This window comes from Xiphophorus hellerii, chromosome 11 (genome assembly GCF_003331165.1).
Source record: "Xiphophorus hellerii strain 12219 chromosome 11, Xiphophorus_hellerii-4.1, whole genome shotgun sequence".
Taxonomy (NCBI): Eukaryota; Metazoa; Chordata; class Actinopteri; order Cyprinodontiformes; family Poeciliidae; genus Xiphophorus; species Xiphophorus hellerii.
In genome coordinates, this window is record NC_045682.1 from 20,560,194 (window position 1) to 20,587,131 (window position 26,938).

Consider the following 26,938-nt stretch of genomic DNA (forward strand, 5'->3'; position numbering starts at 1 on the left):
TTGCACTTACTGTATTAAATAGGGGATCATGATGCGTTGCGATGTGCTTTCTTTACAAACATTCCAGTGCTTTAGGCCAATGTCCATAGGTTAGCAGTGATAACATAGGTTAGCAGTGATAACATAGGTTAGCAGTGATAATGCTGTGGAACATTAAAGTCTGCCCAGGTGCCCACAGGTGTTTGTGGTGAAACTTCCTGAAAAGTCTTCCACAGTAGCAGTAGTTGTTATCAATGATGAAATTGAACTCTGTATCCCATCCTTGTTCTGAAATCCCCATGTTTCTTTTTTTGCTTTTTAGTTTTTCTCCGGACTGCATGAATATTAACAATTAAAATCCTCACTCTGTCCGACAGACAGGAGCATGCTGCTAATCACCACTGGTCAAGCCGCATTATCCTCAGCCTCTCTGTGGCCCATTACTTAACTCCCCTGGCATTTTCCTTTTCTCCCATGTGTCACAGCAGAGGTGGATACAGTCTGCTTATTTTCTCCCCCTAAACATTTAGCTTAACATTTAATGAATACATAAACTCTTAGCTGGAATTCTATAAATATGTCACTTACCTTGCCATTGCCTATTCATTTTAAAATACGTAGAGACGGGGAAACTTGTTACACATTGCATTCCGGATGAATTACTTGGCTCTGAGTGAAATTCTTCACAATAAATCTCAAGGTGGATTTGCAGACAATAAAACTCTGTGTTATGTTTTACGGCTGAACAAGTAACTGTTTTGTGCATAAAGGGGAAAATTCATTATGTTGTCAGTGCGTGCACTTGATTTTTTTTACTAACGCAGCAATCAATCTCTGTAATATTTGTGATATTTAACGACTATCCATTACACTTAAATGGACGTTTCTTAATTTTTCCTTTTAGATGCCCAGTCAGTTCCCATGATGTGTGCAGAGTGAAAAGATGAGACAATAAGACTCACTGCAAATCCAAACTCTGTGATTTCTAGAGTTTGGATTTACGCTCTGCATAATTTACTGCTTGATGAGAAACACAGATTTGTAGGGGGGTCAATGAAAAAGCCAGTAGGAATCACTTTAAAAACAAATCAAAAAGAAGCTATCTAGCTAACCTTATCATGAAATCTCTAAGTATTCGTTTTTACTCTTTATTCCAGACAAAACACACAGCAAGTCATTAAAAACCAACCAGAATAGATCTCGGATTTCTTCTCCACATTATGCGTGACAGACACCGCCGGCATGAGATCCTGATGTTTTATCGTCACGTTGGAAGCACAGTTGGGTCCAGAGTACAGCAGAAGTTGTAGCTTATCCAAGGTGTGTGGCCCAGTTGTACCAGCCTGGCTTGGTCATCAGGACGTTCGAAGGTCGAGCAAACAAGGGTGCACAGATAAATCGGTCCCAATTTCCTTAATTTTGGGAGATTGGTGATCACTTGAAGCCGATCTTATCCACTTCTAGACACTAACAGGTACCATAGAATTGCACAAAAATCCGTGAGTGACGGCGGAGTCCCTGCTCAAAATTCAGTGAAAGAGGTGTACGGAGCCTTGTGCCAGAAGCCCAATAAAATGCTGTCTACATCGTTTTAAACTGTGTGATTGTGAGCGTGAGTGGGAATAAAAATAGCAACAGGTATTTTGTTCCATATGACACAGTAGGAGTGTAACAGGTAAACCTTTCATTGATGCAAGCTCGACTAAAAACCCACCTGTTTAGGATTGTATTTGAAACGTAATCAATTACAAATTTATTGATGGAACTTGACTTAATGTCATGTTTTGATTGTTGATTCAATGTTGCATTGTGTTTCTGTGTTTGATATGATGTAAAGCACTTTGAAATGCCTTGCTGCTGAAATGTGCTATACAAATAAAATTTGATTTTGATTTTATCTCATCTACCTCTGCAAAGGTTTAAAAATTAACCGCTGTCCTCTTTTGCTCTCCCATGAGAGAGGGCTGGACAGACAGACCCACTCAGCAGGTCATGTCTCCACGTTTGTGGTTAGCGATGGTCGCCCTACTGTTACTAACTAGACTTTCTTGCTATATTTAGCAACATTTCAGATGAAAAAAAATCAGTATGGGCCAAAATCAGAATCAGCAGATCAGGCTTTTTCAAGATCGGTGATCGGCTAGAAAACTGCCATCGGTGCAGCAAGCTCTTCAGTGTTTGTGGTGGCAAAGGGAGCTGGTTCAAGGAGTGTGAGTATTCTGTTTTTATTTGAGAAGTAAAGAAAAAACATTCTGCGATATAGTCAATTCAATTTAAAGAATGTGAGCGTTACGGCGGCCCAGACGTTCCCGGCTCATGCTCCGTATCTAGCCCTGTTCTCTGCGCGGTCTGATCAAAAGCACCTCCTTATTTAAGTTTTCAAACCGTTAATATCACAGGAAGAAACGGGCTCATTCTTACTGAAGGCTGCGAGTAGACGAGAGCATGAATACCTCTGTCATTACCCGAAGGTAAATATAAATTTGCCGTCATCAGCCAGCAGTTTTCTTTGGCTTATAAATCCATGTAAAAGCTCCAATGTGTGGTCTTCCACAGGGAGAACAGAACCTAAGTTGGAGGACAGATTTCATTACGGGCTGAAACTGCTAGTGATAATAACTTTTATTAGTACAACCTGAACAGGAAAGTGCAGCAGGTAGATGCAGCACCCGACTCTGGGCCTTTGCAAAGTGGGAAAAAAAAAGGTTTTTACACACACATTTTGGTATGTTTTTATAGAATTTTATGTGATCGATCAATACAGAGTACGGAGATTGCCCCAGAAAACATGCTGACCCTGATGTTAGGCCACCAGCGGCCTAACATGTTTTAATGTTAAAAAATGTGAAAAGTTACAGAAATTCAGAGGTGCATGAGCAGACATTATAATTTGGAAATAACAGTGTGTGAGTCAACTCTAAACCTAATCTGTCTTTACTGTCACTCTTACTGGTGTACAAAAACCGTATTTAAAATAGACACACAATGCTCAGCCTGGCGGGGCAAGGGCAAGGAAAGCCTGGTGACCCGCCAGGCTGATAATACACAGAGGGAAACGTTGAAGTAGTTTGGATTGTTTGGCACAGTGCAGTGTGAAAGCAAACCCCACCGTCTGAAAATTTCATCGAATGTTGCAACTTTGGTCCCCTATTGAACCGAGTCTAGCGGACTGTCAGGTCACAGCAGCAACAATGTGACAGCTGAGTGTCAATGAACAGTCACATCAACCCTAATTAAACATTAGACAAGAAACCGACATATTGGAAGTTTTTTGTTTTTTGTTTTTACCGGAGGTGTCTGGTGGTGGTTTCGTGGAGAGGAGGGAATGGATCGCCCAAGATGTAGAGCCCCTCGTTGACCTTCAGTCCCTCACTGACAGACTTAATGAGTTTATTAATGGTGCTGCGGGGCACAGATAGATGGCACTCGCCACCACTTAAAGCATTTTTTCTATATGTGTGAGCCCATCCAGCAGTCGTGGTCCTCTTGCTCAAAGAAGAGAGGAAAAAAAAAACTCCACAGCTTCTCCCGCCTTCTCGGCCATCATCTCTGTGGGTCTCTCTGCGCTGATCAGATATCAGCCTGTAAATCTCAAGTAGTTTTAGCTCATTAAAGGGAAATAGCCCTATTTTCAGAGTATGTGACTTTATACTGTAACCCCAAACCACACGCACAGACACAAAGCCTCCCAACACTCAGTATGGTTTCACTTATCCCTGTATGTTGTGATGAAGGCCATAAAGCAGTGGGAAGGCTTATGCACATATTATTTATGATAAAAAGGGCAGTATTCATATAAACTTGTACATATTTCAGAGGAGTACTGGGGATTAAATCCACACACTCCCCTACTGTGGGATTTGACAGTGTTTCTTTTTTTTTTTTTTTTTTCCCCCACCGGGCTTTGGGTGTTATTCTAGAGGGCCTGGTCGTCTCGATTTTCAGCAGTGGAAAGAAACATGGCTGCCCTCGGTTTTGAAGACCTTTCCAGAAACCCGTTCCAGCGTTTCAGCTCCGCCATGGTGTTGACAAACAGCAGTAACCACCCTGACCTTCACCGACCAACTTCCCTTGGAGAGCAACCTAAACAAATGTTATTACTCCAGGCTCTATTAATATTCCGATATAAATAGTGAAAAGGCTGATTTGCGTCAGGACTTTGTGAGCTTTTTATGGTACTGCAGCTGTCTGGAACAGTTGCAACACAGAAACTCGAGGTTAAATGTCAGATTTCTGGAAACGCATTTGAACAGAGAGGCTAAAAGAGTGAAAAATTGCTCATATAAGGTGCAACTGGTGTGATCCGATATGTTGTATTCTCCACATCCACGGCTGGTTGGAATTTCTCAGCACCTCAAGGAAGAACGTGTTATGATCTGATCGAACCAAACAGAAATGCTTCAATTCCAAAAGACTTAAAAAGATCGCTGTACCACACTGAAACATGGTGGTGGCTACTTACCATTATTAATCTGAAAACACATCCAAATAAACACATTTTTTGCTTTCCCAGCCAGGGTCCAGAACTAAATTTGATAGAAAATCTGTGGATTGACCTGAAGAGCTTTGTGTCCTTTTGCTACAACTGTTACAGCTAGAAATTAATGATCAGGCCTGAAATCTGGTGGATTCATGCCTGAGCCTTCAGAAACTCATAAAGACAATTACAAATTCAGCCTTCTATTACCTATCAACATTTCCAGGACTAGAGGACTAATGTCCCAATAAGATCTTGAGAAACTCATCCATGCGTTTATCTTTAATCGCATTGATTACTGCAGTAGTGACTTTACAGACCTGTTTTTAGGTCTGCTGAATGCTTATTCAGTTTCTGGATAAGCATTCAGCTTCTCCAGAATTCTGCTGCTTGCATTCTCACTAAGACCAGGACAATAGAGCACATCACCCCAGGTCAGATCTGATCAATATTATCCCAATCGTATCGTTTTAGAGGGCTTTTCCACCAAACTGGTTCAAGTGGGGAGCTGCATAGTGGCACAGTTGGTAGCACTGTTGCCTTGCAGCAAGAAGGTCCTGGGTTTGATTCCCGACCCAGGGTCTTTCTGCATGGAGTTTGCATGTTCTCCCTGTGCATGCTGCCGTTCTCTCCAGGTTCTCCAGCTTCCTCCCACAGTCCAAAAACATGAGTGTCAGGTTAATTGGTCTCTAAATTCTCCCTAGGTGTGAGTGTGTGTGTGCATGGTTGTGTGTCCTGTCTGTTTCTGTGTTGCCTTGCGACAGACTGGCGACCTGTCCAGGGTGACCCCCGCCTCTTGCCCAGAACGTAGCTGGAGATAAGCACCAGCACCTCCCGACCCCACTAGGGACAAGGGTGTAAGAAAATGGATGGATGGTTCAAGTGGTTAAATGCTGTTGGTGTCTAATAAGAATCAGTTCATTGTGTTTCCACCAAAAGTAAGCTCTATCTGCCCCCCAAACTTTGTTTCAGTTTCTATTTCATCGTTTTCAGTAACAATATCTGTTGAGTTTCCTGTGAAAACCCAACATTTCAGCGTTATGATCACTCTGTCACTTCATTTTCTGATTTGTTTTTTTGATGTGGCGCCCATCATGATATTGCGGGTGTATTATTGGAAGAAGCTGCTCTTGGAGGGTGTTTTGATCCAACTCTTCTTTTCGTGGCAGAATCGAGGTCAAGCCCTCTGGCTTGGATGAGGAACAACCGCCACATGGACTCCATCAGGATGCGTCACTGTTGGAAGAACTCAGAACTGATGGTAACTCTCACCTTTCCTCCTCTGGACAAAGGGTTTGCTTGATGTGCTCAACAGTCAGAAGAAGTATTCATCAGAGAGAATAACTTTGATTTTGAGAAATTTTCATCGTAAATTTCTTTTTTCTTTTTCTCCATTTTTATATTGTGAACTTTTTACTGGAAGCGGGAAACCTCATGCATGGAAGATTTAGCTCCAGTCTTCTGCTGTACATACATGTCCTTCCTGCAGAATTTCAGTCGATTCTCAATATTTATTTTGGGGTAAAAGTGGATAATTTGATGTCCTCCTTGTTGCAATCTTGTTGTCCAAAAGTTTTCATTTCACAGTAAGAGCAGATGCACTGATACCAGTTGCTGTCTTTGACATTTCGAAAATAAATTTGCTTAGTGGAAGCAGCTCTTATCTTTGATAAGCAGTTTTGGCTCTAATGTGAGGTGTGTTTTTTCTTTTCACATCACTTGAGACATGTTCCACAACCAGATGTTGCCAAACCACAATGTCTTATTACAAAACTTATTTATCTGTGATTTTTTTATTGTGCTTCTTATTTGATGGAAGCACTGTTATTGTGAAACTGTTTTTTCCAAACTAGCAGAATAGTGGCAAAGTTTTGCGCACATTTGGCATCTATTGAAAATGGGTTTTGCTGTACAATTTTCTAAATGCATTTGTAATAAATTCACAAATTCATCTGTGATTTTTTTCACATTAAAATAAAGAAAACATGTACTAGTTATGTATCTTAATAAAAACAAAATCTTTCAGCATACTGAATTTATATATTTTCATCATTACAACACTATCATGAGATTATCCTGAACTTTTTAAGATAGAATAGCCCTAACCATTATAAATAAAGTATTTTAGAATTGACTATAATGGGTTTTCTTGGCTCCAAAAGTCAACAAAAAGGCCACAATGTTCCATATATACCAGTGTTTTTCTATTGATCTGCTTCATTTGGTCGTTAACCATGAAGACTCAACTTTTTTTGGTGCCTCCATTTGTAAGCTACTACATTGTTCTGGTGTTGCTGTTTTCTTTAGATATGACCTTGAACATTCCTTCTCTGCTGGCCCTTGAAATGGATACCAAGCTTCCTCGTTCTTGATCAGAAAATAAGCCATTAGCATTATTCTCATTACAGGTTTAGCACTGAAATCAGACACAGAATCAAAGACTTTTGTAATGTGGATAATGACAGACAAAATGATCTTGACGAGGCTTAGAGACACTTTACTGCTTCTATTATGTCATTCCGCCCGACTGTGGAAAAGCTCCGGATTTTTCTGGCCACCTTCATGCTGTGGAAATAAGCTTCTTTTACAGATTCTGACATGTTGTTTACTTTATAGACTAAAGGGAAAAATTACCCTTCACTTCAGTTTCCTTCAAGATTTGTATTGTAGTTAAAATAGCAGACAAACTTTCTAAAGGAAATTGTACAATGTTCACATAAAGAGAGAGAAAAAAACAATAAAAGCGCAACTTTACTGGTTGAACAATGACTTTGTATTCAATAATTGGATTAAAATTGATATTTACCTTGATAGCACACAAGAGGGAGGTCCATGTAACCCACTTCCATCTCACTCCAGGTGCCACACAGGTTACAAAAGCCTGTTGCTAAGCACTCTGGGAAATAGTTTTGACCTAAAAACCCTCATTTGCTTACTTCTTCTTAGAAATATGACAAAATTAATAAAAAATTAACAACTTACTACTGCAAATTTATCTTACATAAACTCACATTTAAGTTCAAACTCTAAAACCTTCAGAATTTCTTTGACTTTATCTAAAATTGACCTTTTTTTTTTAGCTTTACGTCATGTTATAATGTTATTGCCTCATCAAAAACATACCTGGAGTGTTGCTTTGATTCTTTCATTCATATTTGAGAAATCCATTATTTCTCCATGTCAACCATTCAGCCTTTGAGGCGCAGTTCCTCCTCCGAGCTGCAGTTTTCAACGTTCTGAGCTTCTGCCTCACCGATCAGCCCTCCACTGCAACTCTCCCACTCAGCTCCTTCAGACTAGCCAGCAGTAATTAGTAACACAGTAATTAGTAATTAAAAACACCTAATGGGACTGCGCATCTGCTGAGCTCATAATACAAGCTACTTCTCAGTGGAACGCTGCCGAAAACATTGTTAAAAGGTCAATAGAGGATGTTGGAGTGACTTACTGGAGGTAGAGTTGCAGAAAGAGCAAGATTTTTTAAAGAGACAAAGGCCCAATTTCAAGACATTAAATTATGAAGTCAAATTTCTTTGACATATACAGCATTTTTATAACAAGATACCAGAAGGTGTCTTGTTCACATTCTGGAACCACCTCAACTGACTCCAGTTGATGAAGAGGAGGAGTAGCTCTACTTGAAGCCCTCCCCTTAATGGTAGATCAGACTCTAACTCTGAGAGTCTATCCAGCCTCCTTATGGAGGAAGTTCATTTTAGCAGCTTGTACGCAGGGTCTTGTTCTTTCACTCATGGTCCATATTCCATGACCTTAATGTGTGGGTCAGACAAATTGGTAAACCAAACTCTTTGGCTCAGTCCTCTCTTCACCAGAACAGACAGAAGCCCTGGTTGTACCTTTGTGTGCCAGCTATCTCCTCAGGAAAATAAGCAACACGACTGGAGACAAAAGACAGACGTTTTTTTAGATCAACCCACACTGGAGAGAAGCCGCTTTAGTGCCAAGAATGCGGATGCAGCTCTTATTTTGAACAGATAAGGAATAGATTTAAAACACTGGATGTGATTTAGAAATGGACTGAATCACAACAGATTTACACAGAGACTGTCAGGAAAATGCTTCACCTTGATGAACACTGTGTAATTATTCTGGTACCTCAACAATAAATGGAATGACTGCAGTGTTGTAGTTGTTTAAACATAATTTCATTGATGTCATAAGGTTCAGTTAAGGAATATCCATTTTATTTTGTCCTTGCAGAGTTGTAGTTCAGAAAATAGTTTTACTTAACTCGACGTATTCAATCCATAAATGCACACGTACTCTTAGAGGCCAATCAACCTAACATGCATATTGTTGGATGGTGATAAAGCAGTTGTAGAAAACCCATGGATGCAAAAGATGATCATGCAAATTCTATGCGGAAAGATCCCAGGCCAGGAATTGAACCTAAGACCCCCATTTCTGCACCAACAACTGGACAACTGCACATCATTTTCAAAATTCACTGAAACTGTCCTGTGTGCAATATAAATCGATTAAATACAGTGCAAACCAAATTCTAGTCAGGCCAGGTTGTGTTTTACTGGTGTCTGTTGGTAAGAGTTTTGTATAAATTGGTATGTTGATGAATAAGACTTAAGTTTATGTTCCTAAACTCAGAATACCAAGACAATGTTGTGCAATTTAACATTGCAAAAAACATTAATAGAGTTGCATCTTAGTGGAACCTATGACCACAATATTTTCTAGGTTCATGCATCCATATTCTGCTAAACCTAAGCCGTGGGAACGCCCTGGAAAAGCTGGGATTTGTATTTGTGTTACATGAACCCTCCTTTAATTACATTTGCAGCAGTTTTCCAAAAGCTTCTTAATTTATTTTAGTTAAAGATAGCTGCAGGAGGACCAGAAGAGGAGTTTGTGCTTATGAGGCCCTGCAAAGTGAGGTCTGGCTTTGTCCTGCAGTAAGAACCACAGACCTCCCAGGCAAAGATGTTGCCCTGATGGTAGCATAAACCCGTCCAAAATTCTGATGCACCACACAGCGTCAATAATACCTCACCACATGAGAACGTCAGCCATGCCCTGGGCTATAAAGCACTCTCACAGCATCACAGCGTCTGGCCGTTGTGTTGTTTGCTGATACCAGCCCTGATGATCATCCTCCTTCTTGGCATGCGCAACCCAATAATTTCTCTCGAAAGCAGCAGAAACAGGGAATCTTTGAAGGCCGGGAGTCTGCCTACAGAGATCTGTGAGGTTATGTAGGGTCAAACCGCAGCATCTCAATTGGATCTGAGTCCAGAGTTTGACTAGGCTAGCCAGAAACCTTCACTTAGTTGTTTTTTTTAGTCATTCTTTAGAACAATTTCCAGATGCTTGATGGTGTCGTGTTCATTTGTTTAAACATTCATATGCAAGTGTGCTTGTTAGCACCAAATGTTGTGGGGCTGTTGGAAATATTGAAGCAACATCTAAAGACATCAGCTAGGAAGTTAAAGCTTATGTTGGGCACAGATCGATATTCCAAATGGACGATAACCTTAAGCATACAGCCAAAGTGGTTAGAAAGTGGCTTAAGGACAACAAAGTGGTGTGGCCGTCACAATGTTAGTCGTCTCATCTCCATCTTACAGAGAATTTGTCGGTATATATGAGGCAAGGCAGAAGAAGCTGACCTGAGTTCCTTCAGTTCTGTTAGGAGAGACGGGCCAGAATACCAGTAAACTATTGGGAGAAACTTGTGGAAGGAAATCCAAAAGGTTTAACAAAAGTTATCAAATTCAAAAATAATGCTACCAAATACTATGGAAATGTACGCAAACTCCCGACTTTGAACATACTAATAAATAAATCTCTGACTTATTCTTTCTCTCATTATTGAAGCATTTAGAAAACATTTTGGTGATTCTGACCTAAAACAAGAGAAGTTTGGTCTGATTCAACTTTTAAAAAAAGGTACATGTCCTTTTTTTGGTGTATGTAAACATCTGGTTGTATAAAAGATCAGAGCCATGACAGATTAAACTTAACACCATAGTGTGAACCCGGTCATTTTTGGCACATTTACAAAGATAAGTGAAGTTCTTCTCCCTGCTCTGTTAGACTAAAGGCAGACTCAGGTGCCAGTCAGAAGCAACAGGAAATAAAAACCAAGATAAGCTCTGTTGAGCAATGCCAGGAACCTGCTGTAGTTTTTGTATAACAACAGTTGCGATGGATACTATCAGGCATCTTTGTTATAATATTAACGTCAGCCAAAGAAAGCAGTCTGCAGGAAGCAATGCGCGAAACAGGCTGAACAAAGCAAAACAGAGGGCCCAGTATGACCTAGTAAGAGAAAGTAGGCGGCGTTACAAGGAGAGCAGAGAAAACATGCAACCAAAATCTACCTTTTAGTTACAAATAGCATAGATGAGAAAATGAACAATGCTACTTAAAGATGGTACTTCAGTTTCTGATGTTTTCAGGAGGTAGCCATTGATACTGAAAACAGTGCTTTAACGTTGTTATATCCAGGGCAGTAGCCCAGGGCATTAACATGTTTTGGGGCAGCCCAAAGATTTTTCTTTGTTACAAGCAAATGTAATTTAAAAACATTGTACTTTAAATAAAACTCACAAGCCATTATCAGGGGAGTTGTACTAATATTTGGGGATGTTTATGAATGTAAACCATCTTCAAGTATTTGAAAATAAGGAAGTTATAGTAGATTTTTTTTGGAAAGTATTGGTATTAAACCTGCCATGCATCAATTTATACCCCCTGGTATATATCTACTGTAATTTGCTTTAGTTAAACCACTTTTCTGTGGTGGACAGGCCACCAATATTGGCCCCAAAGCCTTTTAAATCCACCCCTTCATCTTTTTCATGTTTTTTGTGATATAACATTACAATATATTATTTTTTATGATTTTATTTCATTTATTTATTACTTTATTTCAAGCCATACAAAAGGAAAATGCGTATAGTACCCCTTAGTAGATAAAAAAGGAACAAAGAATATACATATATTTACACAAACACATATTTCAATATGCATACAGTAGGAACAAGATATTGTCTTGAGTCATCAAATTCATGTTTTATATAAATAATACTGTATTTAAACATAAACAAGAATACATTTAACTGGAAAAGGAGTGAGAAAAGACAAACATATTTGCTCCTGCTCCTTATTCATACATTTAAAAATTAGGATTTTATGTGACAAAATAGCAAAAAGTAGGCTATGATCATTAAAAAATGCATCAAACTGGATTAAATAGTTTTTGAATTGTTTTATAAATAAAAATCCAAAAAGTGTGATGTGCATTTTGTATTTAGCCCCATTTTATACCGATCCACCTGAATACGATCCAGTTAAACCAACTAGCTTTATAGTTTTAAGGTCGAGGATGTATGAATACTTTTTCATACAACCTCATAAACAGTGTAGGACATTTTGTGTCAGATACGAAGGTGTCAGTGGAAATGATAAGTTGGATAAATGTTCCTTCGATGAATATTGCACGGCAGCAAATTTAATCATCTCTGTGTAATGAGCAGCACCGACACCACGTATGGTTTCTTAATAGAGATTGATACATTTAATCAAAGGTTCCCTTGGCCTTTGTCATACAAAGGATTTCTTTCCTGTTGCCATAACAGTACTGTCTTAATGACGGTGAAATGGCAAGAGCAAAGGGGATAAAATCAGTTCAGTCTATCAAGAGCACATTATAGTAAGTGCGCACTGATTAACCGGCTAGTCACATATAAGTCACACATGTTCTGTAAACCAACACTGAGCCATATGAAAGTATGATTACAGTCTAATGAGGAGAGCCATTTAAAGTGGTTGGGGGTGCAGATTCCTCATCCATTTGTCTGCACATGGATGTTTGTGCTTTCGTGGCTGCGGTGACAAATGTGCTGCAGAAACATCAAGAAACGGAGAGTTTTCCAACCTGCTCTTTAGTTTAACAAAGCAGGTTTCTCATTTTAAAGTCAATTTCCATATGTCATAAGTCATGCAGAGGTATGAGCGATCTGTACTGCTGCCGCAAGATGTAGCTCCTTCACTGCCACGTCCACTGACCGCGTCTGATTGAAGCGTCATTAAAGCAAATATGGTTAACTTGAAAATGCTTGTATGGATCCCTATTATGTTCATAGGGATAACAATAGTTGTGCATCCTCTCATTTTGAAGATACAAAAAGCAGGTCTTGAGTTTCCTGGTTAGGGTTAGTCACTCGGTCACAAAAATATTGAAGATTACCACCATTTTAAAATAGTTTGTGTTGCAAGATTATGAGTATATTCATTATACTGAACAGTTTCTGTAAAAAAAAAAAAAAAAAGAAAGAAAATCTCAACAGTGAGATCTACAAAATCGTTTTTTGATTTGTGAAAACCCAAAAAAAGGGTTTTTCAATGATGCGTTGCATAAATGCAGCATTATATAAAGCATTCAAACCTACAACGAGTTAATCTTCACTGTTCAGAGATTCTTTAAAACACAATTTGTAATTGATGAAACCTTTACGCTGTCTGTATAAACAACAACAAAAAAGTTGTACTTTCGGTTTTTCCCATCTCCTTCCTCCGTCAAACTTTGGAAATGTACTAATGCATTCAAACAACAAGCAAAGAAAGATTAATTTTATATAATGTACCCTGCGGAAGCATGTCTGCCATTGTTTTCCATTGTGTCCAAACCTTTATTAAGGCTTCCTTTAAACTCTCAATAGTTCTTCAGACAAGATAACAGCTTTCACATTGAGTCAATCTTAAGCTGAGATGAATAATGGGGCTTTAATAGTGGAGTGCAGAGAAACGGTGGTGTGGGAATTACCTGTGGCGGCAGGTAGGTATGAAGGATGGGTGCTGGTGAAGAAAAGATCAATGAGACAGAAACTGGAACGTCGACCCAGTAAGACAGAAAACGGTTGGAGGTTGGAGGTTGGGTTGGGTGGAGGGGGCCGGTGATGTAAACCCCAAAGCTCAAGACACTGATCCTGAGATGTCTCCTTCTAAATCCTGATATCTTTTGTATAACTTAAATTGACTTTACCAGATTTATGTCTCCGTCTTCTCTTGTTTTGTTGGCCTTAGCGATTTCAACTCTGACCCTCATTTCCCCACACTTTTTTACATTTTTTTTATCAAAGGCATATGTGATCCCGCTATCAGGAACGCCGGAGACCCTGCTCATAAAAACAGTCCAGCTGTTTCCTTTCCTGCGCTGTCCCGGTTCAAGCCTAGGTGCATCAAAGTGAACATGACATGGCTTTGTTCAGAAAGTGGGGCAAAAACTCAAGTTACTCCCTGGAGGACAGGACAGACAGGACACCTACTTTTATATGTATGTGGTGTGCATTTTGAGTGCTCAATATATCTATCGCATTACGTCGTAGCTTACGTACTCTACATTTGTTCCTTATTACACTAGAGGACGTTAAACTGAATGAAGAGGAAAGCCTCTCTTGCTTGTTGTGTATAAAGATTATATTACAGGTGAACAGATACACCGCTAGTCCTGATGCAGAACGTAAAGGAGGAATGGGCTCTTGAGTATAGAAATATTCTACTTGATCACATCGATGGGAGTCTCTGATGAGAGATCATAGTACAAAGGAGCTGACTTGACTTTGACTCCTGAAATGTGCACTGGGGAAATACATCTAGAAGTGTATTACAGTGTTCAGAATGCAGTTGGCTTTCTTTATCTGTCCAGTATATATCTTCCTCCTGTCATGGACAGTGTGGTGGGAATCTTCTCTGGAAGAGTTTTACTGAGGTCCAGAAAAGTCAGCCCAGTTTCCTTCTTTAATAGCTAAACTCCCGTCTACGTGAGAAATGTTTCCCACCCACAAACATGCCAGAGAGGGAAATATTAAGGTCAGACAAATGAATGAATGACAACAAACTGTGAGGCAAATTACATTTGTTCAGACTAAATTAGTTCATTCGTTAGATTTACTGGCTGCTTTGTTATTGGACATAAAGTCCTGTCAAGTTCATTTATTTTAGTTGTTTGGACTCTTTGGTCTAATTAGTGTTTTTGTTTTGATCATTTATTACTTATTTTCATATATCTTGTCATTTTAGTTTATTCCTTGTGTGTTCATCTATTCTCATTGTTTGTGCTTTGGACTTGTTTCTTTAGACAAGTGTTTCTTTTTGTTTATTGTTTAGATTATGTTCAAGTTTTCCCTTCATTCTCTTTGTTGTATATTCCATTCAGCTCCTCTTCCCGGCTGCATCTCATTTCCCCGTTTACCTCTGCCTCCTTCCTTTCCCCAGCTGCATCTACTCACTTCTGATTAGCTCTTCTGGTCCCTTTGTCATTTTGACCTTCGCTCAGCGGACTTTAAGCTCCCCACTTCTCATTATTCTCCACTGGCTCTCTTCCTTTCATGACTATTCCTTTCTCTTGTCTGCATTTTAGTCCAGACAAAAACTCACCAAACATAACAAATTCACTAACTGAATTCCACATAGACTGATGTCTTCAAGTCTTTATTTTTGCTAATAATGAGGATTTCTCAAATCTACTGAAAACATGACATTTAGAAATAGAATATTATAATTAGAAACACATATACAAAAAAATAAACATTGCAATTCACAAAAGTCTCAATGGAACTTCAACAACTCACTTTTTCTTTTTCTTTTTAGCAAAGTCCTGCAGTAAATTTGACTGGATATTTGAACTCTTCCTATCAGAAATAGCATATCCTATTAAAAATAATTGTTTTCCTGCCCACTGTGGGCATTCTCTATAGGCCCAAAGTGGAACTGAGGTTAGGTCACTGGGGCCTACTGGTTCATTTGTTTTAATGAACAAGCTGATGTCTACCATTAGCTACTGGCTAACCATAGAAGCTTCTCCACAACTACTGAACTCTACGGTGACCAAAGCGCGTGTAAAGACACCTTGCACTGACTCACAGATTGCTGTCCTGCGGGAACGGAGGTATTCTTGAAAAAAGAGCCACAATAGGCAACATGTCACCATAATCCCAGTTACAACAGTGCCAAGAATAGAAGCCAAGTGGATACTGGAGATGGGGATGAACAAAGCACCCTCAATAGGAGCACTGATGTATTTTAAGGCTCAAAATGGCTTTGATATTCTGATTGCTATCCCTTACAGTCCAACGTAATGGCCCTGGTGCGCTGGTCGCCTTAGGGAGCATCCAGATTTCCTTGTGGTTCGACGCCAGGGATCAGAGGCTGAACTGTTGACTCGCAGAGGAAAGCAATTGTCAGTCGCTGGCTCTCAAGTTCTGCCTGTTGGTACACAAGGATGAATGAGAGCGTGACAGCTGTTGCCATTCGAACGAAAGGCTTGCGCTTGTTGAACAACACAAAGAGCATGCATGTCCAACAAGTGATATGTATGTCACAGCCGGCAGGCTTGGTTGATTGTAGGGTTAAAAATTCTCCTGACCCCTTTGGGCCTTTAACAAATGATTCTCACAGCGCTGGGGCAGCAGCCATATCCGATCTGCTGCTCTGTCCATGTGAGACACATGTGCTACAACTTAAGTCTGAGAAATAAATCATCCTGTATAAGAAAAATAAGGAGGATTTTAAGTTAACCCCTCAATGCCTCATGCTCACATGGGAACTTCCTTGGCTTGAGGATAAATAACATCCAGAGAGACTCTTTTACAGTTGAGGATTTACTCTGCTTGAATTCCATTCTCTGAATGGTAACAGGATCGTCCCTTCTGCAGGGTATGAGGTAGTGTGAATGTCAGATGACATCAGTGCAACAGGGTGGCAGTGTGGTCCATGGGGACGTGTTGTGTAACACCATGCTATCTGCCACACCCCCGGTGCCAAAACATCCTCCCAGGTGGGACTCCCTTCTGTTCAGAGGGGAAGTAAATCAAGTCTCAAGATGGCAGCTTAGTGGTGTATGTTCCTGGGTTTATAAACGGAAAAAAGGAAATCACATGAAGAAGGAGAGAGAGGAATGTCATACTGATAGGTTAAAATTCACCTATGTGCGCTGTTGGACCAAAGTGATAACAATCTGGCTAGAAACAGTATGATGAGTGAAAAGCAAGGCTGATCGTATTATTATCTCTCACTCAGACCTTCCTCTTCTGACTTATCAATCAATCAATCAATCAAATTTTATTTGAGTAACACATTTCAGCAACAAGGCATTTAAAAGTGCTTTACATCATAACAAACACAAAAATACAAAGTCATGCAACATAGAATCAACAATCAAAACATGACATTAAGTCAAGGGCCATCATTAAATTCGTAATTGATTACGTTTCAAAAACAATCCTAAACAGGTGGGTTTTTAGTCGAGATTTAAAGGAAGTCAGTGTTTCAGCTGTTTTACAGTTTACTGGAAGTTTGTTCCAGATTTGTGGTGCATAGAAGCTGAATGCTGCTTCTCCTCGTTTGGTTCTGGTTCTGGGGATGTAGAGCAGACCGGAATAATGATGTTAAGACCCTGACTAATGGAAACATTTAAAATAAAGGTGGGCAGATCAATCCAAAATGTCAATATATCGATACCAAAACGGTTCCAGGGATATCGATACATTTGCTGAGCGCTGTATATCGTTCAGGTATGTGAAGTTGCTCTCAACGCCTCTGAGTGATCATTTTCTATCTGTTGCTGTGACTCCAACTGTCCCATCAGCCTCAGCACTCAGTGGCCTGTCACCAATGAACCAGGGTGTTTAAGAGCTGTCAAAGTGTACACATGGAGCTCAGTGTGCAACTCCGCCATCAGCATCTCAGTGTGTATCTGTCGCCGCATGAGACAGCTACATGATTTACAAAGAAGAGCCATGACTTCAGCTGTCTGATGCATTCGTGAGCAAGGGCCCAAAAGGAAGGAAAGGAAGGAAAGGAATGCAGAAAAACGGCAGAGACAGTGGAGCAGCTGAAAATGAAGGGAACATAAAAGGGACGTCCAGAATGAAAACCCATAACATGAATGAAGGGCGGAAGAACAGAAAGAGAGATGAAGAGGAGAACAAATGCAATAGTGAGGCAGAAGAGTTTAGTTAAAGGCAATTAAACATCGCCGCTCCCTTGACCAGCTGTGACAACTCCCTCATCATATAACCCTCATCTTCACCTCATGTCGTCTATATACAGATATCGATTTGATTAGCCATTTAATTGCTGTTTTACAGCAGGTTCATGTTCTGCAGAACAGGAAAAACACACATATATCCAACATCACATCACTGCAGGGGGGTTTGGAAAGGTAACCCTGAATAACAGAAGCAAAGAGGCAGATGTAGAAAGCTGCTGCATCGCTTTGCTACAAGGTTTGAACAACCAACATCTTGTTTGATCAGTTGTTTCACAATATCTATAACTGTGGCACCAGAGCACCCAATATTCAGTAAACAAAGCAAATACGTCACTGTGAACTCACAACAAACCCAGAATGGCACCTGGACTACATAAGGCCATTCCTCTTACCCTTGAGCCAAACCTTAATCTGTATTAGGCTTACAGTTTATACCCGGAGCTTATTAACATCATAAAACAATATACATACCTTTCGTCATTCAACATTTATAGCCTGGCTGATTTAACTGATGGTTTTCCCAACTTGCGGCTGGGTCTAAATACTGCAATACAAGTATATTTATAGCTAAGCTAGCGGAAGCACAGTGGCTTCCGCTAGCTTAGCATAGTAGCTAGGACATTTGTTATGAGTGTTGCATTGTAGAGCCTATCTATGTCATTGGGAGTGAGAGGGCAGGCAGGTAGATAGTACAACATGGTTGAAAGCATTACAGCATGAAGATAAGTGTTCAAAACAGAAGGTGTGAAATTTGATCTAATTTTGGAGTAAACATACATTTACTCTGAGCTTAGTAGACAAGGTTCGTTTATGGCCATGATAAATCAAGTGTGAATCCAAAGTAATTCCCAGATTTTTATAAGTCGTGACGATAGAAAGAGGTTTGTTTAAGTCTTGCTGCTCAGACTAACAGCTTGAAGCATCTCCAGTCAGAAATTCACTCTTGCCCCTGTGAGCGCAGCAGGCTGAGGTTTTTACACAGCAGGAGCTGCAGAGAAGCATATTATTATTATTTTTGTAGACGCCGCGCTCTCGGCCTCCGTGTTCCAGATCAGCCTGTGCAACAGGTCAGGGGTTCCAAACACACTGTTTTAGTAAAAACATTCTTTATCAGATCACTTAGTGGTATCAGTCAGAATCCAGTTTATTTCAACACTTCCTAAAATATTGTTTTATGTACTATTGGAGATTGGAGCCCCATATTGGTCCTCGTAGAAGCATTCATTGTTCTTAAACTCGTTCAGATCTTGTCTTAATACAAACTACAACATATTTTATTGCAAAAGAAAGTCATTGTTTTGCAGAGAAGGCATAATAAATCTTGTTAGCAGCTTGCCACAAGCAATAAAATGATTTTAAAGGTGCTGATACCCTTTGCATTGACACTTCGTTACAATCATAGGACTCATGAAACGTGGTGGAAACTTTCCCTGTACGTCAGTCTTAGAATAACATCTACAGTGTGAGACATGGTAGAGGAAGAATGATGCTGGGGGAAGCTTTTAGGAGCTTTCGTTAAAGTTGGTGGGAATATGAAAAAAGGTAAATATGGGAGAATTTTATAAGAAAATCTATTAGTGTCTGCCACAGACTTGAGACTGGGTCAGAGCTTCACCGTCCAGCAGGACAACAGAACTAAACATCCAGAGCGACAATAAAATGACTTAGTTCAAAGCAACTGGAAAAAAGGGTCCAGTCCAAACCTAAACCCAAACTTAAGGCCTGTGAGCCAAATCCAGTCCACCAGAATTTATATGTGGCTCTGTAGAAATAGAAGCTTCATTATTATGGTTGTGTGTCTAAATATTATTTTATCAATCAAATCGCAGTTTTATCTGTACAAATTATATCAATGCCAAAAGATGTCAAATATTATTTAATATCAAATAATCTTAAAAATGCAGAGACAGTAATTTATTTACATTTTAACAGATTAATAGGTAGTTTTATCAATACATTCTACCACAACCACGTTAAAGATATTCTAGATCTTGATGTAGCCAGAAATGAAAATGAGTTTGACATCCTGTCATGGAGAATTTATGACGAGACTTAAAACTGAATGTCCTCATATGCGGGTTATCCAATCTGACTGAGACTGAGACATGTTGCAAAGACATTCAGAGACGGTAGAGCCACACCTTGCTGTTATAATTGTCATGAAAGGTGGGTTCTACAAAGTAGAAGTTGCAAGGTGATTGAAAATGTCACCATGCTTTTCAGATTTGTGTTTTAAAACAAATTGAATGCCATGTGTTTTCACTTCCCACCCTCCTTATCCATGAAATACATGGAGCTTTAGGGTTCGTAATGTGACTAAAAGGTGGAAATGTTTTTTCCAGGTACTTCACACTGTGGTCAGTTCAGCAGGTAAAACACATTGAAAACATCCTAAGTATGTTGCTCTGAGTCCACGTTTTGTGGTTCAGGCAGCTTTTGACGAAGTTTTTGCACAAATTTGTTGAATGAATTCATCAGAAAGATAACAGATAAAATATTAAGAATGATGCAAACATTCTAGCAGTACTAGGGACAAAAATTAGACTATTGCGCACCCAGAATTGGCTACATTTTTGACACAGGAGGCTGCATCCATTCCAAAGCTACCTACTGATCAGCCGATGCTGGCAAATGAGAATGCTAACAATGCTAGCTTTCAATAGCACTGGAGAAGCTGGTTGCTGGCAAGCCCAAGCTGGTCACAAGATTAGAAACATTTTTTGTTCTTTTTTTTTAAAGAAAACTACCAAGAGCTATGGTTATTCATAATTAATAAATAATTTCCATAAGCAATACGATTACGACGGCATGTATTTATCAGTATTACTTTGTGGCTTTGGTATTAATGTTTTTCAAAGAAGGGAGATTATGTTTTACATTTTTGTTTGTAATTTTTATATTGATATCATGATGCATTTAAAATTATGGTATTTTTTCTAGAAAATTTAGAAGTTTTCTTGGGTGGAAATGTATTCTGTTTTTTTATCTATCATGGTCCTAATAGACTGTCATACTCTGATCCTTTCTGTAACCCATACAGCTGATAATAAAACCATTCAGTGTGTGCGTAGGTGTGTGTCTGTGTGGCCTGGCTCACTTTCACACCCCACCCGGCCGTCACTGCTTGCTAAGCCAGGAAGGCGACCATGAACTAATAACAGCACTTACCCGCATGCAGCCATATACACACAAACTCATCCCAGGTGGGTGACAGCTGCTGATGAACTGCTTTAAAAATACCAGCGTTGACACACAGAGAAAAGCAAAAATTCAAATTAACGAACGCCCCTCCAATCTCCTGTTTTGTGGCCCGTCACAGCTGGAACGCTCACTTCCTGTGAGATTTCAGCCAGAAACGATCAAAATTATTTTCCAGTTTTTAAATTAGTATTTTTAACATTATGAGATGCAGACCTCCAGGCCTGCGGCACTCCTCGCTCCTCTGTCTGCTTAGTGCAACACAAGGCATGAGGTCAGTCTCTTAAATATTATAAACAAGAGGGATGGAAGCCTGTAGGAGCAGAAGATGCAGGAGGCTGAATTAATGGATTTTCAGCTGAACCCTGACAAAAGTGAGAGTTTCCAGCGTGGGAAAACCCAGCGTGCCTCGCTATAAAACACTGTAATGAGATCTGCGAAGGACAGAGGAGTGTGAAGGGGCTGTCCGCGCCGCAGGCCGCCTTGACGGGCTGTTAGAAAGACGAGAACTGGTCGGCACCGCAGGTCCACAAGTGGAAAGCATGTGTGGGGGGAAAGAGTGCGTGCGTGTGTTCACAGACAGCTAGTGTGTGACGGCGAGAAACTTCCTTTATTTTAATTAAAACAACATTGACCACCTTTCAAGTTACAGGTGGGAAAACAGCGCAGCTATTTTTAATTTTTTTTACTTTCCATGACGGTGTAAACGCCAATAAAGCGACCTCCAGGTTTTAACTGGAACATACACCCTAGCGGACACACCAACAACACACACACACACACACGCCCACACACAGGGCTGTGTTAGAGTTTAATCAGTTCATCATTTAAAAGTTTATTATTTAGATTAGTTTTAAAAGATTAGAAAACCCATCAGATTATATTGAGTTATTTCTTTCAGAATCCCCTCCTCTTTGAACACCATGTAACGAGAGCTGGGACAGAGAACCTGGTCAGAGGAGACGAGAAGATGGACAGAGCTAAACAAAGAGAAGCTCTGAAAGATAACTGGTTACTAAAAATTCACTTTCCAGCAGGATAACAGCCCTAAACATTCAACTAGAGCTGCAATTCACATGTTAGAATGGGACTTTTATTTTATAATAACATGATGGACTGAGTACGTAAAACCCCTTTCCTCAGATTTCCTTCAGGCTATTTCCCTCCTTGATTTTGTCAGGGGAAGTGGTCGTTCGTCTTATAGTTGATGGGAACAGTTTGGTTTTTTTGACAGACAAGTTTTGTGCTTTTAACCTCCGTCGGTTGAAGCAGTGAGATTTAGTGCCACGCCCTCTGGTTAAATATTACTTGTTGTTATTTTTATTGTGACTTGCTGTAAAATTAATTCAAGATCTGAACTGTGAAGATTCAAAACTTTGTCTTGTGATTGATGGTACGCTTTGTACGTAGGTTTGATTCCATAAACTGAAAATATGGTTTTGTGGTTGTAACAAGAAGAATGAACAAGTTCAAATAGTGTGAATACTTTTGGAAGGCACTGTATGTATGTTTGTATATGGATTCACCCACAGAGGGAACACCAGAGTTCCTCTAACGGGATCACGGCTCCATCCCAGAGGCTGTTTACTTGGTCTTGGCCAGAGCGACATAAACACACACCGACTCACAAGGACATTAAAGCCTGCAGCTCGGCGATATTAAGAGGTCATGCAAGTGACAGCTGACGCAGGGTACGAAACAAGGCTGTTGCTACAGTACAAACAGAGGGATCAAATACAAAGCAGGCGTTGCTGTCTAAGTCTGGAGAATGCTGCAAAAAGGCTGCGAAGCTAGTAATAAGCTCACGCTACAACAAATGGCTTTCTAAACAGGATCTGTAATGTAACACGTATGGCATGCTGTAAAACCTCCAGTTTGTATGCAACTCTATTTGCTCTTTGGCATGAAAGGGAACGACAGGGCGAGATGAAGCCGCCTAGATGGCTATCGGCTTGTTTGTTATAGCATTGTGTCTGCGTGCACTTCAACATCGGGAAGCACTTGGACTCTGATCTGTTGGAGTTCAAACGTATTTGTAGAAGCCTGTTCCCAATCCGCAACGTGTAAAACCTTTAAACGCATCCTGCGCGATTCCATCTTCTACAAATTATGCTTGCTATTCATACTGCTCCCACGACGCAGACGGGTCAGAAACGTTCTGCTGCCGAGTGTAAAGCCAGGTTGCTGATGGCACCATTCACTTGTGTTTCGTCCACCGTTCCCTCCCAACAATGTACAGATGGTTTTCATATATCAGGGCTTCATTCACTCAAAAAACAATGAAACACCTTTCTTTGAAACCTAATCTAACTAGGGTGTGTTCTGCATCACTGTTCTAGACTGATAAATCACTTTTATTGACTGCATTGTATTATGGCCCTCAGTCGTAAATGCATATCACATATACAGATTTATTAGACATTATTATAAAGAAACTATGTCACAGTTTAGAAACGGCATGTTAAAAAAGTCAACTGTCGTTTCTACAGCAAAAGTAGGCAACAAAGCTCACAGACTGACTGAACATCAGCAATAGTGATTACCTGTAAAAACGTAGAAGGTGTACTAAGGTGTACTAATTTGCTGTTTTGGGTCATCAGGGGTTCGGGCAAGAAGAAAGGACAATGGCAATGATCTTAAACAATTAATGCCAAATGATGTGGGAAAGTTTAAATGCAAACTCCCAACAGTCGTAAACCCATCATTTCACAGTAAGTGAGATCATTCACATGTGGCGAAACTTTTAAGACAGTTGCCAATCTTCCCAGCCTGAAATACTTTATCAGTTCAAACAGTAAAACGCTCTGAAAAAACAAACCATAACTCCAACTCAGACTCTCTAAACCATCCTCGGAGAATGTTAAATATCACAGCTGATGAAAGTAAAATAATTTTTTTTAAAAAGATAATCAAGTATGGACTGTTTAGAGGAGTTGGCTGGAGAAGGTCTACGTTCTTCTAAAAAGAATGTGTCAACAAAAGTTATATTTAAAACATTTGAAGAAACCATCAAAGCGTCTGGATCAAGAAATTTGGACAGAGAAGACTGCGCTGAGACGTTTAGCCGTAACGCACAGTTCCATGTTTGGTCAAAACCAAAAAGGTTACACTGCCAAAAACACGTTTGACCATCTGTTAATCGTAGCGGTGGAGCGATAATGAAGATGTGGGCTTGTTTTGAAGCCACTAGTCCTGGACACCTGGCAGTCATTGTTACTTTACATCTACCATTTTGTATCTTTGTAAATTTTTGTATCTTTGTAAATTTGATCATCGAACACGTGACGTTTTGAGAATAAAGTAGTTAGAACATTTAGTAGACACTTTGATAAATTAAAAGGATTTTCTAAATTCTACTCAGGGAACGTGCTTATATGACTCCAATAAAAATATCCACCAGAATGTCACTGGGAGTCGGTAAAACATGGGTTCATAATCTATCATAGAAGAATCAACAGGGCCAGTCAGGGATCAGAACCGATATTAACGGGAATAGAGTGTAAAGCAAAGAGTTCAGATAAAAACGGTGTGATATTTGAACATGTCTATGTTCATTGATCTCCACAATGTGTCAAAATACTTAAGTTGATTAAAAAATAGACTAATATGTGTAATGTTTAATATCATGCATGTCAACATCAGCACATTAACACATGCGATTAAGCTGAAAGGTTTAAAGTCACTCCCTTGTCACTAGCAGCACTTCTGCTAACAAGATCAATCTAAGCACATGCTATACAATAACCAATATAGACATATTGCATATCCATGTAACGGGCAAAAGCTCATCTAATTGATAACCATATTATCTACCTCAACAACACCCAGCAATAACACTTATCAGCTTTATGAAAGAAACACAACTAGAGGCTAATTAGTCGCACGCAGCAACACGATCCTGAATATGAAGACCTGGAAAACATTTCAAACTTAAAAAGTTAAGCACGGTATTAAATCGTGATTAATCATTTTGGATTAATAGCAGTAGTGAAAATGTGTACAGGTATGAAGTGGATAGACCCAAAGCCAGCTCAAACCCATTAGCAAATGAATGACTGAAAAAGAGAAGAAGCAGAACAATCAAAGCTGAGAACTGCATGGATTTTATGGTGGAAACTCAGTCAGGTATGAACAAATACAGTTTACTGTCCCCAAAGGTGTGCTACAAGTGTAACTATTTTAAAAATAAATGTCAGGAGAATCATAAAACTAGATGAGGATCTGCTTCCTTTTTTTTTTTTTACCATAATTGACACCATTTTTTCATAAGACATAAATGTCTGATCTGTAAACAGAGGCAATTGTTTTCAGCCTCTCATTATAGGAGCATAACTATTCCTCACAAACAAAGACCCTCTAAGTGTCAAAGCTTATAAAACACCAAATTCCTTCTCAACACTGTCATCCACTGGCAGTGCATTTTATAGATTTTTCCTACTCCAGATTTGCAGAGCCAATCCCTGTCAACTCCATTACACTTCCAATGTGCTCCCTTGTATTCAGTGTTTTTACTGTGAGAAAAACGTCGACCTCGTCGGCCTGCAGGTTGGTAATATGTTCAAATACCACAAAGTCAATTAGAGCGAATGGTTCGCTCACGTGCCACTGAAAATGTCAGGATTTCTAGCCATCAGCGTGAAACTGGAAAATGAACTACGGCCGGCTGCAAAAGGTGGAATAAAAATATATTGAAGCATAATTATCTGGAGATTAATTCAGCCTTCTGCTTTTAGTCTCTTGGGGCAGGGCAAACTGGCTTATTATTGGTCTATAAATTTAATAGGACAAATTTTGGCCAGAAGTATGCCCAATATTCGTCTTAATTTGGTTTTGGTTTCTACAGACTTCACTGGAAAACATTTGGCTGTCTTGCTCTGGTATGCTACATCGCAGTATTTTAACCTCTGTGGTTACATGGTTAGGAAACTGACCAAGGTCAACACAAGAAAACCACAGGAGCCACCAGGTGTTCAATGCTTTAAAATCCAGTTTGAGACTGGAACAGGCTCAGCTCAGACTAGCCGGGTCAGACTTTCCCGGCTGAACCTTTTAAAAACATTTACCGTCTTTCAGTACGACGACGTGCTCAAATTCAAAGTAAACCGAAACACAACGTAATTCTTAAATTTTTCGAAAGAGAAAAAAAAAAGAAGAAGTATTTATGGTTTTAAGGTTCAAATGTTTCCTTGAATGTTAGCTTCGTGTTGATGTTAACTTGGGTCATCACTTTCATTTTGTGAACAATAAATGTTTTAGAAACAGTTTAAATATTTAAAGAACATTGTTTTCTTGGTCAATTTTTCAATGTCTAACGTCTAAGTCTAACCAGCTCCAACTCTGCTTTGTTCCAAATTGTGATTGTAGAGAAAATGTGTTTTTAAAAAAATAAAGATTTTAAGCTGAACATTTAGATTGTTTTTAGATTTAATCATTTTATTATGTAAACCCCTTTTATGGTCTGTTTTCTAAACTGGTTCAAAAGGATGTCGTTTTTTTGGGTTTTTTTTACTTAAATTAATCAGCCATAACTGTTGCTAGGATAAAGATAACTTTATTTTCTTTATACCAATAAACATTTAGCAAAAAATGTTACACCAATAAAAATTGTGGCTGTAAAAAATAATAAAATAGGTCGTCATCCTATTACCGTGACAACATATTTTATTCATTTATTTTAATCACGTTCCGTTCCTCTGTAGCACGTCTGCTTTGTTATATCGTCTCTCTGAAGCTGTTCTCCATCTTTTTCCTCCTTTAGCTCCTGCTGAAGGTTTGTCCTCATGTCTGGCATTCTGCAGGAAACAGAAGAGGTCCCCTGCATGTGACCTGCAGCAGAGTCCAGGCATGCCTTTGTTTGACCAAAGAACGAGTCTCGAGTAATAAAGAGCACTCGTGGCCTTTTTCAGGAAGGTGTTGAAATGTGCTCTAATGTCGCCGCACTTGTTAAAGTTTCGCTTTTAGAATTTAATAGTGATATTCCATTCTGGTTGTTCAATCAAACTCTAAATTGGTCTCACTCTCATGTTTGCTTTTTTTGACAACTGCAGCTTAAGAATTGCCAGGACCGACAAATGCAGCGCTGCGAAAACATATTTCTCCCCTGACGGACTCCTTCTGCTTCTGCTTTTAGTCTCAATTAAATGTTTCGGATCATCAAAAATGACTCTAATGTCAGAAAAGGAAAACCTGAGTAAATACAAACCTGTTTTAAATGAAGATTTCTTTCATTCATTAAGAAGAAAAAGCTGTCTAAA

The 26,938-nt window shown here is 39.5% G+C and overlaps 1 long non-coding RNA gene across 4 annotated transcripts in view; it reads left to right on the forward strand.

The window, feature by feature from the left end:
• LOC116727923 (uncharacterized) overlaps positions 1–26,593 on the forward strand; it is a 34,728-nt gene extending 8,135 nt beyond the window's left edge. For 3 of the 4 annotated variants that reach the window (XR_004340898.1, XR_004340895.1, XR_004340896.1), the window contains one exon: positions 5,626–6,453. This is a non-coding gene — a long non-coding RNA (uncharacterized LOC116727923). Of the gene's footprint in view, positions 1–5,625; positions 6,454–26,442 lie in introns of those variants that run through there. The other variant, XR_004340897.1, reaches the window with a different exon arrangement.
• Positions 26,594–26,938: the final 345 nt, after the last annotated feature.